The sequence below is a fragment of the Macrotis lagotis genome, chromosome 3 (assembly GCF_037893015.1).
Source record: "Macrotis lagotis isolate mMagLag1 chromosome 3, bilby.v1.9.chrom.fasta, whole genome shotgun sequence".
Classification (NCBI taxonomy): domain Eukaryota; kingdom Metazoa; phylum Chordata; class Mammalia; order Peramelemorphia; family Peramelidae; genus Macrotis; species Macrotis lagotis.
In genome coordinates, this window is record NC_133660.1 from 68362903 (window position 1) to 68379445 (window position 16543).

Genomic DNA, 16543 nt, shown 5'->3' on the forward strand with positions numbered 1-16543 from the left:
TAACTTGCATAGAGTGAAAAAACACCAGCTGAGAAGGGCTTTTCTTTATTTATGCTGAACCTGGATCTAAGCGTTCCCCTAATAATAGTCCTGCTTTAACAGTCTGTTATTCTAAAGCCTGGAAATAATAGAGGCTTAAATAAGCATGTTCTTATAATTGTGTGATGAATTCCCAAAGAACTAGAAAACAAAAACTCTGCTCTTGGGAACATTTTACTGGTTTCTGATCTATAGACAGTGAACTGGAACTGCTTTTCCAGACCTAAGAGTTCTTAAAATTCCTCTCAGCACAGTCTGTCCTGGGAGATGGTCAGTAGAAGTGGTAGAGAGCTATTTATGGACCAATAATAGCAAAGGAATGCTAGGGAAAGGAGCTGTGACCTAGGGACCTTTCTGTTTTCCCTAGAAGGTTTGTCTCCTCAACTCAACTAATTTGCTCATTGAGATGAAGTATGAGTAGGGTCAGGGGTGAATGTGGGCCCAGAGTACATCTGAAAGGACGGAACAGCTAGTCTAGGAGAGCTGGTACCTCTAAGGGAGGCCAAATTTCAACCACCCATAAACTTTTATCTATGAGGTTCTGTGAGGTTTGCCACATTACCTCCATCCTTGCCAGAATTGGGCTTCTTGGTTGCCAAGTTAACTGATATTAACACCTGTTTTTCAAGAACAGGAAGCTACCAAATGACCAATTACCTGAAGAGGAGGGGGTTTGTGACCCACAGCCTATCTACAACTCCCACCACAAAGAGAATGTTCTGCTTCTGGTGGGATACAATTACACCTGATATCTACACCTTGATGGGCTTATTATGTTGCTCATCTGTTTATAAATCTGTTTATAATAGTAGTCAAATCAACATCAGCTTAGTACTACTTCCCTCAGTTCCCAGAGATCCTCTTCTGGTTCCCAAAGCCCATCTATAACCACAAAACATTCATTCTCATAATATTCCATTTTGGATATCTTAAAGTGTTCATTCAAGTCCTTTTCTGAAGAATGTGACCCCAGGTTTTCAGAAGCTATGCTAGTATAATGAACAATCTGGCAGATCACAATAAGCTGAAGGAAAAGAACAATTTTCAATCAAGTCTTAATTGATGTAAGCAACCTCATTAAGTTCAGAAGGGATCATCAGCAAAATTTGGTCATGAAATGGTCTTATCTAAACTGTGGAGAATTTCAATTAAATTTAATCTCACAAACACCTATTAAATTTCTGATTTCTATTAGTCTTACTCATTTGACACATCACATTATGCTTTTTTTGCAGTTGGATTCTTTGAAGATATGTCTCATCTCTTCCCAGTTAGATTTCAAGCTCTCTAATGGAAAGGAGTGTTTTGTATTTCTATTTCTGAGGGTACAAAATTCTTTTGCGTTCTGAGACAAACTTTAAGCAGCAGATATGGTTAGAGATAATCTCAACCCCACAATTGATATTCTTCAATGGCCCCTTACTTAGAAAGTTCAGTGCTGATTGTCTTGCAAAGAGGACAGGTAAGATCCTTTCATGGCAGAGAAATGTGACTCCTAACAAAGTTGATTTACCCCCATGCCCCAGGATCACCCCGAATGCCCTTCCCTATGTATGTTTCCCTGTATTGTATATAATTTTGGGAAAGTTTTGTGCACTGGGCTGGAATGTGAGTTGCTTGAGGATTTGGGTGATGACTTAAGGTCACAAGATCAGCAATAACTAAATCCTTGACAACATTTCCTGAGTTTTCTGTTCCTTTAGACATGATGGATCAGATGTCACTCTTTACTGATGTTCATAGATCTAGGGGTCTTGACCTCCTCAAAGTACTAGCTTTTCATATTGGAGAAGCTAAATAAATATTGGTTGATGGATCAGTTCTCAGCTGAGAATCTTTTGCTCTGGGTTTAAAATACCTTTGAAAAGCATGAGTTAATAATCTTTTTGGAAGAAAAAAAAGAGGGCCTGTTCTTCCTGTGGAAATCTAGAATATTTTTTCCCTAAAAATGAAGAATGAAATATTTCTCAAGAAAGAAGTTACCCCCAGAATTTAGGTTCATCTCTAAGGATGGTTAAGGGGGGAGCAAGTGAGGAGGATTTTTTCTCTTTTATGTATTTTATTTATAAATAGAATGTGTCTAAATGCTATGGTAATCGTCATGGAAATAAGTATCCATTGCTAATTTGAGAGGAATGTGTTGAAAAGGAAAAGTGTTTTCATCCTGGATTTAGACCCTCAAATTCAAGTCTGTGCTTTGACACTGGTTAGCTTTGTGACCCTGAGCAAGTCTTGATGAGCCTTAGAGTCTTCATCTGCAACTCGGGATAAAACATTCCCTATCAAGATTTTTATAGTAAAAATGCTTTGTAAATCTCTGAGGACTTTTTAAGCTTAAGCTGTCATTTATTGTTTCAACTGGTGCATCATCTTTATTTTATAATTTGTCAAAAAGTAATCTGATTGAACTAGAAGAGGACATCATTTTGGGAAAGATTGCAGTGATCAATGTAATGAAGTTAATTTGCACCTAAAGAATACCTAAGACAGAGTTAGGTAAGAACAAAAAGTAGACATCTCCTGGCACAAAGACTCCACCTTTACAACAGAGTGAAAAGATGGGAGCTACAAAAAAAAAAAAATGCATTAAATAAATGTCAGAGGGGCGGCTAGGTGGCGCAGTGGATAGAGCACCAGCCCTGGAGTCAGAAGTCCCTGAGTTCAAATCCAGCCTCAGACACTTAATAATTACCTAGCTGTGTGGCCTTAGGCAAGCCACTTAACCCCATTTGCCTTACAAAAATAACCTAAAAAAACCCCCCAAAACAAGTAAATAAATGTCAGAAAATAAAGTCTTCAGATGACTCCTAAAACAATTATGCTTTCAAAGGGACTTTATTAATTGACTGAAAACATGCAAACATCTAAATCAAGAATAAATGATAATGAAAGGGAAACAAGTCAATAGTTCAGTGAATAGTGTTTTCTGTATTAGAGGGAAATCAATTATCCTCATTAAGAATTGATAATAAAGCAAGAAATCATGGTCTGAAATGGAACTGGGAATGCTTAAATCACCTTCAAAAGGAGAGAAAGCTGTTTTAAGCTGTTTAGATACAAAAGACATTTTAAAATAACTAAAATTGACTCATTTATGTGGAGTTACAGAATTTTAAAGCAGGAAGTAACCTTAGAGATTCCCCATTAGACTGTAAGCTCATTGAAAGAAGCAACTTGATAACCTACCTACCTTCCTTTGCTCTTTCTCTCTCCTTTTTCCTTCCTTTCCTCCTTTCCTCCCTCACTCCCCTCCCCTCCCCTCTCCTCTCCTCCCTTCCTTTCTCTCTTTCTCCCTCCTTCCCATCTTTCTCTTTTTTCTCCAGCTTTAGCACATTATCTGGCTCATAAAAGGCACTTAATAAATGCTAGCTTACTGAAAGTCCAGTTTCCTGAGAAAAGTATTTTGCTCCAAGATTGAAAAGCAAATTCCTGGTAGATTTGAGGTTAGAAGTCAATGTATCATCTATTCTTATCTGTGAAGATGCTAGTAATAGCAGCTTTCATCAGGGACAACCTCAATCATCCCATGCTTTAGGGGTCAGAGAGAGAAATCCAATACAGATACTACTGTTTGTACAAAGGATCCAAGAAATGGTGGAGAGAGATTTTTAGAGTTCAAATAAATCTTATGATGAAAGATTGATAATACAATAGCATTAGCTTTGATCTTTAAGGCTAAGTGTTCAGCTTTAAAAAAAATAACACTGACTTACCATGAAGTTTACTTCAGATGTAGCTGTTCTTAAGTTCCACATAAATCAAATGAAATCTCAAATATAGGAAGAAATTTATGTTCCCTCTTTAAAAGAATCACAATTAATTGTACTGTGAAACAATCCACTTATTTCTTGATTCCAAACTTCTCCATTTTCATATTTTGAATGAGGGATGAATCTGTGGAATGCCACCTAGGATAGCCTAGGATGAGGACCTGGCTGTTGCCAGGTGGGATGATTGAGGATTATCTGAGAGGTGAACTCCCAATGATACTAAATGGTCAAACACAATCCAAAGGCTTAAACTGTTGGGATTGGTTTATAATAATAACAACTAGTGCAGCAATTTAAGATTTGAAAAAATACCTTGAATTTGTTATTTTATTTGATCCTCAATGTAGCCTTGCTAGGAGGCACAGTGGATAGAACTCCTCTTCCTGAATTCAAATCTGACTTCAGACACTTTCCAGCTGAGGGACCCTGTTTGCCGCAGTTTTCTTACCTGTAAAATGAGTTGGAGAAGGAAATGGCAAATCATTACATATCTTTGTCAAGAAAACCCCACTGAATTGAAGAGTTAGGTAAGACTAAAAAGCACTTAAACAACTGTAGTCCTATATGATAGATGCTATTATTATGTCTATTTTACAGATGAAGAAACTGAGACTGAAGGAGTTTTTGTTATTTATCCAGGGTTGCAGAGTTAGGAAATATCTGAGGCAGGAGTCTCCCTGACTCCAATTTCAACACCCTGCTCACTGTATTGCCTACCTGCTTCTTTCAGTAAATGTTAGCTTAGGGTTGATACTTGATCAGGTCCACTGGAAGACAATTCTAGGGAAACCAATGTAGGATGGGAATAACAAGGATGATGATCAATCATTGAGATGCACTGAAATAACTCACAGAAGTGGATGCCAACAACTTTTTAAAAGCTGCAAGAAGACTAAGTCAGGATTATAGAAGCCTAAGGAGCAATGAGGCAATATCTTGTGTATCTATCTAGAGGGTATATTACCTTCTAGTGAAGCTCCAAATCTTAATAGGAAGAAAAGCACCACTTGGGCATGACTGAAAGCATCAAAGCTTTATGAGCTCCACGGGTGGTCAGGAATTCACTGAGGCAGCAAAAGAAGACAGGGCTACTTTTCCCAAGTAATCAAAGGGTTCTACAATGACCAAGTAACCACTACAACGTGTTTAATCTTCCTAGAGGAGAAAGGAAAGTCTTAAAAGATATAATCTCCCTCTGACAACTCAACAAGAAGAAGGCGTCTGAGAAGAGTGACTTCCAACATTTGTTAACTCTGATGATCCTCTCTATGAGCATTTCTGTTGATTTATGTAATTGTGAATGATACCATGAGAAGAAATCTAGAAAGAATCATTAGAGTTTCTAAAACCCCAGGGAGGGTAATGGAAAACTTTTGGGAAATAGATGGTGTTTTGATAGCTACATCCAATGGAAAGCAAAGAGTTTCAGAAATCAGGTGGTTAAATTTTTAGAAAGATGGTTTCTGAGAATTTTGGACCCTGGTTTAAGACATCATTGGGTCTTAATCATGAATGGAATATATCTAATAAGGGCTGATGAAATATATATTTGCTTATGGACTTGAATGAAGAGTCTAAGCAAGAGGTCTTTAAACTGAAAGTAGAGTGGTTCTATTATATGATATTTGGAGGCTCTGTTGGCATTTTTCTCATGGTATAGATTGAAAACAACCTAAGCATTCTCCTTTTGTAAGTGTTAGTATTGATCCTCCCTTCTTCCCTTACATCCTTTTCAGTACAGATTCATCCAACTTAAACAAAGCATTTTTCTTTTTCATAAATATATTTATATATAGATATACAGGTATATATGTATATGTATATATATATATTATATATACATATATTAATATATATATGTATTAGTAAACCAAAAAAGTTAGGGATCTCTTGAATTTTGGTACATCTGACCACATAGATATAACTAAGATCAGCAGGGTTCAGTGGGGAAAATACAATTCATGATTTGAAGATGAGGACAGAAAGATAGATCTTATCCAAATGGAAAATAACTGACCAAAATGGTCAGGGAAATGATATTTCAGAATCAGAGATTTTTGCCTATTAAGGGAAGAGAATGGAAGAACATTGAGTGAAGATTCATGGAAAAGAGGAACTGAAATGTTATGATGAGCATGTGCTAGAGACCAAGTAGCCAGAAGGTGGAAATAGCAAATGAGTATAGTCACAGCTGATTACAAAGACTTGAAAAAGTAATGCTTGTTTAGTTCTCAGATTAATCATCTGGAAAACACAATGGTTTTATACTCTAACTAAAGAAAAACAAATGAGAGATCCCTTATTTTCCTTAATGAAAATTCCATTCTTCAAAATATGGAAGAATGATTAATACAGTCATTTTTTTATGACCAAACATATTTGTAATGAATTTTGTTGTTCTAGTTTTCTCAATGGGAGTGGGGGGAATGGGATGGGAGAGAATTTGGAACTGAAGTGGTGGTGGTAATGGAAGAATTGCAATTCAGATCTAATTCTACCAATAAGAAGAAACATTGTGGTTGAAATGAAAAGAAATTTTAGGACTTCAAAGTCTTCAGAAAAAGAATAATTAGGACTCCGACAGGTTGAAATTCTATAGAGAAGTTAGCCCAAAGGGGTAGAAAACTCTCAAGAATAATTCTAATGATATAAAGAAAGATAGTGGTCTGAAGAGAATGGTGTAGATGTATAGGGAACTGCCTAACTAATTTTTTAAAAGGAAGGTATAAAAAATGGAAACAAGGACAGGTAATTGATTGGGTTCAAATAAAGCGGTTGATTTTGGATGAGTAGCTGATTGTGATAGATACAGAAATTCAAAATGAGTTGTAACTAATGATCAAGGTTAAAATTAATATGATGTGTAAGTTTTAAAAGCTCAGATGGAACAAGAGGAAGTTCAAGGACTACCCAGTAGGAGTGGACTGGTAATAGATGACAACTCCAATTTGGCTTGTTTTCTTTATCTTTGAAATGAGAGAAATTAGAACAAATAGGGTGACCAGGGAGTTGAAATCAAGGTGGGAGGAGGTGATGATAAGAACTTAATGTTTATTTTCAATAAGTTCATACAGCCAGGTTCAGATTCTACTACCTGTGGTGCCAAAAAAAAAAAGGCACATATTAAAAAAGACACTTGCCTTTGAAAAAATCATGGAAATAGGAGAGGTATTACAAGGCTTGGGATAGATGTTACCCTAATTTTATTTTTATTTTTAAATAGTATTTTATTTTTTCCCAAGCACATATTGAGAAAATTTTCACATTCATTTTTACAAGATTTTGAGTTTCAGATTTTTCTCCTTTTCTTCCTTCCCTCTCCTCTTTCTGAAAATGGTAAGCAGTTTGATATAGTTTATATATGAACAATCACGTTTAACATATTTTCATTTTAGGCTCAGTTGTAGAAGAAGAAACAGGTCAAAAGGAAAATATTAATCTTGAGAAAGAATGAATTGAAGAAAATATACTTCAATCTGTATTCAGAGTCCATCAGTTTTTTTTTAACCTGGATATGGATAATATTTTCCTTTTTGAGTTCTTTATACTTATGTTGGATCATTTTGTTGCTCAGAAGAACTGGGTCATTCATAGTTGATCATCACACAATATTGTTGATACCATATTTGTTGTTTTCCTGGTTCTGCTTATTTCACTTTGCAACAATTCATACAAGTCATTCCAAGTTTTTTCTGAAATCTGCCTGGTTATCATTTCTTACTGCACATTAGTATTCCATTTACATCCATATTCAACTTGTTCAACCCTTCCTCAATTAATGAGTAGCCCCTCAATTTCCAATATTTTGCCACCATGGAAAGGGCTGCTATAAATATTTTGTATATTGTAGGTCCTTTTCCTGTTTTAGGATCTTTTTAGCCCTTTGGGCATAGTTCCAAATTGCTCTCCAGAATAGTTGGATCAGTTTATAACTCCATTAATAGTGCATTAATGTTCCAATTTTCCTATATCTTTCCAACATTTATTATTTTTCTTTTTGTCTAATATCAGTCTGATACATGTGCAGGGGTATCTCAGAGTTGCTTTAATTTGCATTTCTTTAATCAGAAGTAATTTAAAATACTTCTGTATATGTGTATAGATAGCTTTGATTTCTTCACCTGAAAACTGCTTGTTCATATCCTTTGATTATTTATCAATTGGGAGATGGCTTGTATTCTAATAAATTTGATTCAGTTCTCTTTATATTTGAGAAATGAGGCCTTTATTAGAGTTACTTATTTGAAGATTGTTTCCTAGCTTTCCATTTTCCTTATAATCTTGGTTGCATTGTTTTTGTTTGTATAAAATGTTGTCCTAATTTTAAAAAGTGGGGTAAGAGGGAAAGAAGTTCTTCAAATCTTATAGCAATTGTTGTTCAGTCATTTCAGTTGTGTCTGATTCTTTGTGACCCCATTTGGGGTTTTCATGCCAAAGATGCTGTAGTGCTTGGCATTTTGTTTTTCAGGTCATTTTACAGAAGAGGAAACTGAGGTAAAAAGGATTAAATAACTTGCCCAGAATCACACAACTAGTAAGCATTTGATAGGAATTAGCTATGTGAATTACTGGAAAAAACTGGATTGTATTTTTGGAGTAGTTTGTTGTCATTTAGACATGCAAGATTATTGATAACTATAGTTTCATTAATAACAGGCGATGCCAGTCTATACATATTTTTGACCAGTTTCTGCACTAGTAAATTAAGTGACTGTTATGGGCATATTATGCCTGGATGTTAGGCCAAGATTTGGTGGAATTTATATCCTTTGGATTGTACAGAGAGATGTGGACTAAAAGATAATTCAATTAGGTGGCTTCAGTGCTGGTTAAAAATTCAGGTCCAAAAATTGATTAATCAATGCTAACTTGGAAAAAACTTTCTAGTAAAGTGCCCTCAGGGATCTGTCATTGGCTCAATGATGCCCTCTTTATCAATGAATTAGTTGAAGACGACTATCTATCTTCTTTGTATCTATCAAAATTGTAAAATGAAAAAAAGCTGAAATTCATTCATTAAAATGTAAATTCTTCAAGGCCATAGACTGATTTTTCTTATTTTTTTTTCACCCCACCACTTTCCTGATAATAATGCCTTGTACTTGGTAAATCTTTAATGAATGTTTGTGGATTGATTTGATACAAACACATTGGATGACAGAATTAAGAACAAAAAATATGTCAGCAGGCTAGGACAGTGGGCCAGATCAAAACAGGTGATATTCAACAAGAAAAAAATTGAAATCTCTGTATGTGTGTTTTGAAAAAAAAATCAACTTCAAGTTTAGGATAAAGGAGACAAGTTAGATATAAAAATGTGTGAAATAATTCTGGAGTTTTTCATGGTGTAATCAAAAATATAATGTGAACTAGTCTAAATTATTAGAGGTCGTGTCCAAGATAAAAAAAAGTGAAAGTGCCCTGAGGAATCCATACCATATCCAGATCAATGTATTTAGCTCTAGGTATTCCATTTTATCTTCTTATACATTTATTTATTGGTTTAGGGATAGCATTAAAAGAAAGCAACAAAATGATATAGGAATAGAACCTATCCTATTAAAGGATCAGGTGAAGGAACTAGTGATGTTTAACCTGGAGAAGAGTTAGCAGGGGTATGAATGCTGCTTTTAAACATTTCAAGGGCTGCTAATGCTATGTACTAATAGACATGGGCTGCCTTGGCAGGTAGTGATTTCCCTCTCATTGAAGATCTCCAAAAAGAGACCTATCCATTGGTATGTTCATATAAATGAGATGGAATAGGATATGTTCATTTACCTCATGGGGTGGTTGTGAGGATAAAATGAAATATTTATAAGTACTTTGCACATTTTAAAGCACCTTTGAGGTTTCTTCTAAGACTGAATTGTGGACCCTTCCCCTCACACTGAATACTTAAGACCTTGCTGGGTTATCACACTTCTGACATTTACTAGTTGCAGAAAACTAAGAAAGTAACATTTTAAAATTTCCTCACTAGTAAAATGAGTGGTTTGGAGCAGTAGTTTTGTGGAAGAGTGGTTTTGAAAGCCCCCTCCAGCTCTGGACTGTAGTCCATGAATTACTGTCCTCAAAATAGGCCAGTTAGAACTTTAATACCATGCTGGCCCCATGCCTCTGACATACTCCTTTTTATAAACCTGATTATCAGGAGTTGAATGAAACAAGCTCTTTTTTGGCATTAAGCTTCTCTCAATCCTAATGCTTGAAATGATACCAAATTCCAATAAGAGAACCCAAATTGTCTCTCTGACATTTTAGCAGACTAGAAAATTCTTGAGTGCAAGAATGGATGACTGGACTAACAATCATTATCAGCCTGGTATCAAGAAGATTGGCTTTGAAGTCTATGGTAAGGACTCATGCCACATGGCAGCTTGGGAACAGCAGGCAGTGTGAGTCCTGATGAGGCTGAGGATGAAGTATTTTCCTGTTTATTCTGTCTGATGAATTAATCTAAATATTCCATTTCCTTTTGTCTCTTACTTCAGACTCCAATGATAAAGATGTTTCTTTCTGGAGTATCCTTTGCCTAAATTATTTCTCTCTGAGATTTAAAGCCCTTCTCATTCCTATAAATAAGCATTTTATCTTTCAGAAGATAGTTACCTAAATCACTTAGCATGTACTACAAAGAAGCCAATGCTGACAATCTTCATTCTTGAGGGTTTGGGGGGGCAGAGGGAAGGGGATGAAACTTCAATGGCTTTTGAGGGGAACTTATGAGATTACAGTATGATATCCAAAAACTGCAGACCTATTTCAAACCAACTTATGTACAACCTTACCTCTTCATCCTATATTTGTGCAGTTAATTAGAACATACAAGCATCAGACATGGATTTATCTTTCTACGTTGTGTATGTCCTTTATCTCCTCTCCATCAAAGCCAGGCTTTCCATCATATATATATATGCACATATTTGGGAGAGGGAATCCAGATATATACTTATCTATAAGGGGAATTCATTGGGCCAAAAACAAACTATTGCTCCAGATCAGCAGCTTATCTAATTCATAGGCCTAGAGATTGCCAAGTATCCTAAGAGATTATGAGACCTATTCATAGACCTATAGCTAGTATATATCAGAAGCAGTGTTTGAACCCAGACTTTCCTGATTAAAAGACTGACCCTCTATCCATCATACTAACTGTGGTTGTCTCTCTTACTTAATATTAGAACTCTGGAATAGAGAGTATAAATTTTATCATCTCCATTTTATCAGTGAGGAAATTAATTTGCTGAAAAATGAGGTGTTTTTCCCAGGGTTACAGAGCCCGGAAACAAGCACAGATGAACTTTTCACTTCAAAACCAAAGTTCTTTTCACAGCCCTACATGTTTTCTCCCAAGCCAATCTCAATGGTGCTAATGTTATTTCTAACTGTATAAATAATAGGACAAGAAGGTTAACATCCCCCCCCCAGGAAAGATTAAAGGGCAATTCCAGGAGATAGAAATGTTGGCTATCTACACTATTTCTTCTACAAGAAATTAAATTCAACAAACAAAACATGGTGACTGTGTTCCAGGTATTGCTTAATATTGAAATTGTTTAAATAATGAAGAAATCTTATTTGACACCACAGATATCCTTCCTGCTAACATTTCCATGGAATTCAGAGTAGTAATAAAGATAATAAGTAACTGGCTTATCTACTTTATCTCTGTCCTTCAAAGGAAGGAAAAAGTTATCACCCCACTCCCTTTGCTTTTCCTGAACCCTTAGAGAACACTCAGTCTGGCAACAGGAATTCCTGAGTTCAAATCCTTCCTCATACAGTTCCTATCTATGTGACTCTGGTCAAGTCACTCAAACTCTGTCTAGCTCATTTTTCTCAGCTATAAAATTAGGCTAACAATAGCACCTACATCACAGGATTGTAGTGAGGATGAAATGAGAAAAGTTTGTTTATTTTCTTTCCTTCTCCTTGGTGAGCTGTCAATTAGGGTTCTTTGGCTTCCTATTTAATTAGGGTGAAAGAGAGAGAGAACCTGAATAGAAGAACACTGTTGAGGTCATGAGCAGACACATCTTAACCACTGCCTCACTTTGAAAGTTTAGGCAAGTCATTTTAGTTTGTCTTGGTTTCTTTGGCTGAAAAACAAACCCAAGTCATTAGCTAACTACTTGGTACTCTTGACATTATTGCAAGATTCCACATATTATATCAAAAGAAGCATCATGGTTTCTGGAAAAAAAGGAAGAATATCAGCAAAATAAAGAAATCCATCTATTCATTTACTGAAGTGATTTTTTTAATGGGAAACACAGGGAAGTATTCAAGATTCCCAAGATGTAGTAGCAAACAGGCTGTCTCAGACAGACACAGCATCTTGCTCCAATTTCCTCTCTCAGTCACTCAAATATTTTTAGGAAGGTTAAAAGGACTCTGCCCTCTGTGACAAAGGGAGGCTGAACAGGCTCTGTTACAAAACTCCCTGGCTGAAAACGTACACCTCTTTCAGCACCATTATACATCACCTGTCTCCAGTTACCTCCAAAGAAGGTGTGTAATATATGGCTAAACACACTGCTAATGCAGGGACACCAGCTCGTGGACAGAAGGGAGTCTGTACTGCAGAAAAATGATCTGCCCAAGGATTCCATTAAGTCATCCAGAGCACAAAATGTGAGCCCACATCAGAGATGGTGGGAATGGGCTTAGCCTCTGATGCTTATCAGACCTTTCAAGATCTGTAAAAAGTGGGAGCTTAAAAGTCCTGTTTTGTAGCAAGTATAAAAATAATCAATCTTCCCAGAATATCCCAGAAATCTGAATTTAGAAATTAGTGAACATTTATAGACATAATTGTCTATCATTTCCTTATTCTCTTCTTTTTGATTTGCATCTGATAGAAATGTTGGCTATCTGCTCTACTTCTTCCAAAGAAAATACTCCTATTTATATGGAATTAAATTAACTTTTATTAATAAGAGAGTAAACTCAATAAACAAAATGTGTCTGCTATGTTCCAGGCACTATACTAGGTGTTACAAATAAAAGAGACCTCCCCCCCCCAAAAAATTGGACCCTACCCTTGAGAAGCTTACATTCTTTAGAAAGGGAACAACCTATACATAGATTAATAAATATTATGTTTATATATAATATAAAATCTTACACTTAACATACATAGACATGTATAGAAAGATTATGTGTATATATATATATATATATATATATATATATATATATATGGAGGAAGGGAGAGAAAGAGAGAGTTATTGTTCATTTGTAACTCTTTTTGCTATGAAAATCTCAAATAGAATCATAAATACTGTAGTGGTTTGCCATTTCCTCCTCCAACTCATTTTGTAGATGAGAAAACTGAGGCCAATAGGGTTAAATGACACAATTAGTATCTGAAGCCCGATTTGAACTCAGGAAGATGAGTTTTCATGGCTTCAGAGCAAGGACTCTAGTCACTGTATCACTTAGCTATCCTACCACCACACACACACACACACACACACACACACACACACAGACAGACACACACACACAAAATATAAAATATGAGGAGAGAAAAAACTTCTTGTGGAAGGTGGCATTTGAGCTGAACCTTGAAGGGAATTAAGGATTCCAAGAGGCTAAGATGAGAGAGAGAGCATTCTAGCCATAGGAATCAACTTATGCAATAGAGAGGAAGGAGAGGAGATGTCATATGTAGGAACTAGCAAGTTAGCTCCCCAGTGATTACTTTTTTTTAGGTTTTTGCAAGGCAAATGGGGTTAAGTGGCTTTCCCAAGGCCACACAGCTAGGTAATTATTAAGTGTTTGAGGTCGGATTTGAACCCAGGTACTCCTGACTCTGGGGACGGTGCTTTATCCACTGTGCCACCTAGCTGCCCCAGAGTGGTTACTTCTTATGCATAAAAAACAGTGACATTTTCATCAAGACAGTATAAGTTGAGCTTCTGCCAAAGGTCATTTACTGTATTTTCTTGTTAATGCCAAAAATATTGTGTGGTTAAGCTGGTGTAAGCCTTATTCCAAGGAGCTTGAGAACAATGTTTATTTGTGATCTGAGGATCATGTGCCCCAGTAACTATGTCAGGAAGGAAGGGTAGGCTAGTGAGCTGAAAGCCATTCAGCTGTGTAATTCTATAGGATAACACTAACATAGGGAGTTTGTGTTGGGTCTCCTGGAGAGACTGTTAGAGGGGTATTTTAACAGGAACTACCCATTAAAAAGGAGAGAGTATGGAAAGAAAAAGTCATTTTTGTATCAGCTGTTTTCTTAGACTCTTAATCTAGCAATGCCCTTCTCTGAAGTGGGTTACAAGTTAGAAACAAAATCTTTTAATTAACATTATGTTGCTTTTTTGCCTGACATTGTGTTTCTTTCACAATTTTGTCTTTTTAGGCTAGAAATTGAATGTGTGTGTGTGTATGTGTGTGTGTTGTGTTAATGTCAACTTGTGGACAAGTATAAAATTGAATATCTATGGGGAAATGGCATGGAACAGAAGTTGTATACTATTTAAAGCAATCAGTGTTTTCTGGTTCTCTTATGCCAGGGTAGAGAAGGAAGGTTTGGGGAAGAGCTGCTGACAAAGAAGTAAGAGACTGGAAAGAACCTATGACTGAGAGGCATTTTTCAGGCTATAGACAACGTTGCTGCATTTTGGTCACAGATCTTGTTTTGAACTACAAGTGTCTTGAAGGGTCATTTAGTAAAATCCTTTCATTTTATATATGAGAACACTAAAGACTGGGCAGGTTAACTGATTTGGCTGAAGTCACATAGATAATAGTGGCAGAATCGAGATTTGAACCAAAACCCTCTGAAACCCATTTTGGTGTACCAGGCTGTAACCAAGACTAAACAGAGTACATTAAGAGTCACATGAGCTCTTCCAGGCCACTATTACATCAATCAATAATCATTGATTAAATGGTGACTGTCTGCTAGGCACTGTGCTAAATGTGGGGATTACAGAAAGAAGCAAAAAACCAGTCTCAAGGAATTTACGTGAAAGAAGTTCACAAAAGAACAGTTGGTTAGACTTCTCAGATAAACACACTTTTCTCCTCTAATTTCTCCTCTCAGACATTTTTAGGAAGGTCAAAGTAAAGATGCCTTTTGTGATACAGTTAGGCTCAGTGGGAGCTCTTAAGAAAACTTAAACCTCAGCTTTTTACCCCATTGTGCAAACATGGCCAGAGGGATGCTACATCTGAAGACAGGCCCAATGCCAGCCTAAGGGGAGATAGGATGCTTTTTCTGATTTGTTTAGAGAGTTCTGAAATCTCACTTGCCAACTGCCAAAGCTGCTTAAAACTGGAGACTTTATTCTCATTTTTTTAGGGTTTTTTTTTGCAAGGCAAATGGAGTTAAGTGGCTTGCCCAAGGCCACACAGCTAGGTAATTATTAAGTGTCTGAGACCGGATTTGAACCCAGGTACTCCTGACTCCAAGGCCGGTGCTTTATCCACTGCGCCACCTAGCCACCCCGTTTATTCTCATTTCTGCATTCTCAATAAATAGTAAATAGCAAAATGATCAAAGATTTCCTAATGAAACATGTACAAGGTCATAGGATAATAGAGTAATGATATAATAGCTAACATTTATTTAGAGCTCTTGTTTTGCAAAATGCTTTACAAATGTTTGCAAATAATTTATTTTATCCTTGCAGTAACCTTGTGAGTCAGGTGCTATTTTTATCCTCATTTTTAAAATGAACAAACTGAGACAGAGAGGGGTTAAGTGATCTGCCCAGGGTCATATAGTAAATGTTTGAGGACAGACTTGAAATCAAGAATTACTCATTCCATGTCCAGTGTTTTATCATTTAGCTACCTCTAGAATTAACCTCCTTTAATTTTTACAGATGAGGAAGATGATGGACAAAGAGAAATGACTTGTTCAAAGTCTTACAGAATATAAGCATGACAGTCAGTATTCATATGTAGATCTTTCTGAATCCTTGAACACTGACCTGCTTAGAACTCATTTTTGAGTACAATGCAAATGACCTGTAAATGCAATTTAAAAGTCAATTTATTAAGATTTAGTGTTATTTAATTATGCAGTGTATACAATGCATTATTCTCAAGAAAAAAATTTGCTCCTAGGAAAATAACTATCTAATAATACAGTGTTTCAATGTTAATAAAAAGTCCTTATGTTTCTCTCCACTCTACTCTGGCCCCAAATTTTTTTAATTTTTAATTTTTTCCCCTAAGAATATGCAAAAACAAGTTTCAACCTTTACTTCCAAAACCTTGCATTGCAAATTCTCTCTCTTCCTCTCACCCTACTCCCCCTCATTGAGAAAATAAGTTATTTGGTATAGGTTAAAACTGTGTAGGAATGAAAAACTTTACTATAATAGTTATGTTGTAAAAGTAAACATAACTCCCTCCCTCAAAATCAAAAGAGAAACCTCAAAAAATAAAGTTGGGGGGGAAGTACGCTTCAGTCTCTATTCAGACATGATCAGCTCTATCTTTGGGGATGGATAGCATTCTTTATTACAAGTCCTTCAAAGTTCTCCCAGGTCACAGCATTGCTGAGAAAAGGTAGGTCTTTCAAAAACTGATCATCCTGCAATATTGCTATTTCTTTGTATAAGGTACATTTCCCAATGCATCTGATCAAGTTTTTTTCTGAGAGCATCCTTTTCATCATTTCCCATAATAGAACAGAATGATCTCAAACACATATCACAATTTGTTCAGCCATTCCCCAACCACTGGGCACTGCAAGGTCAAAGGAC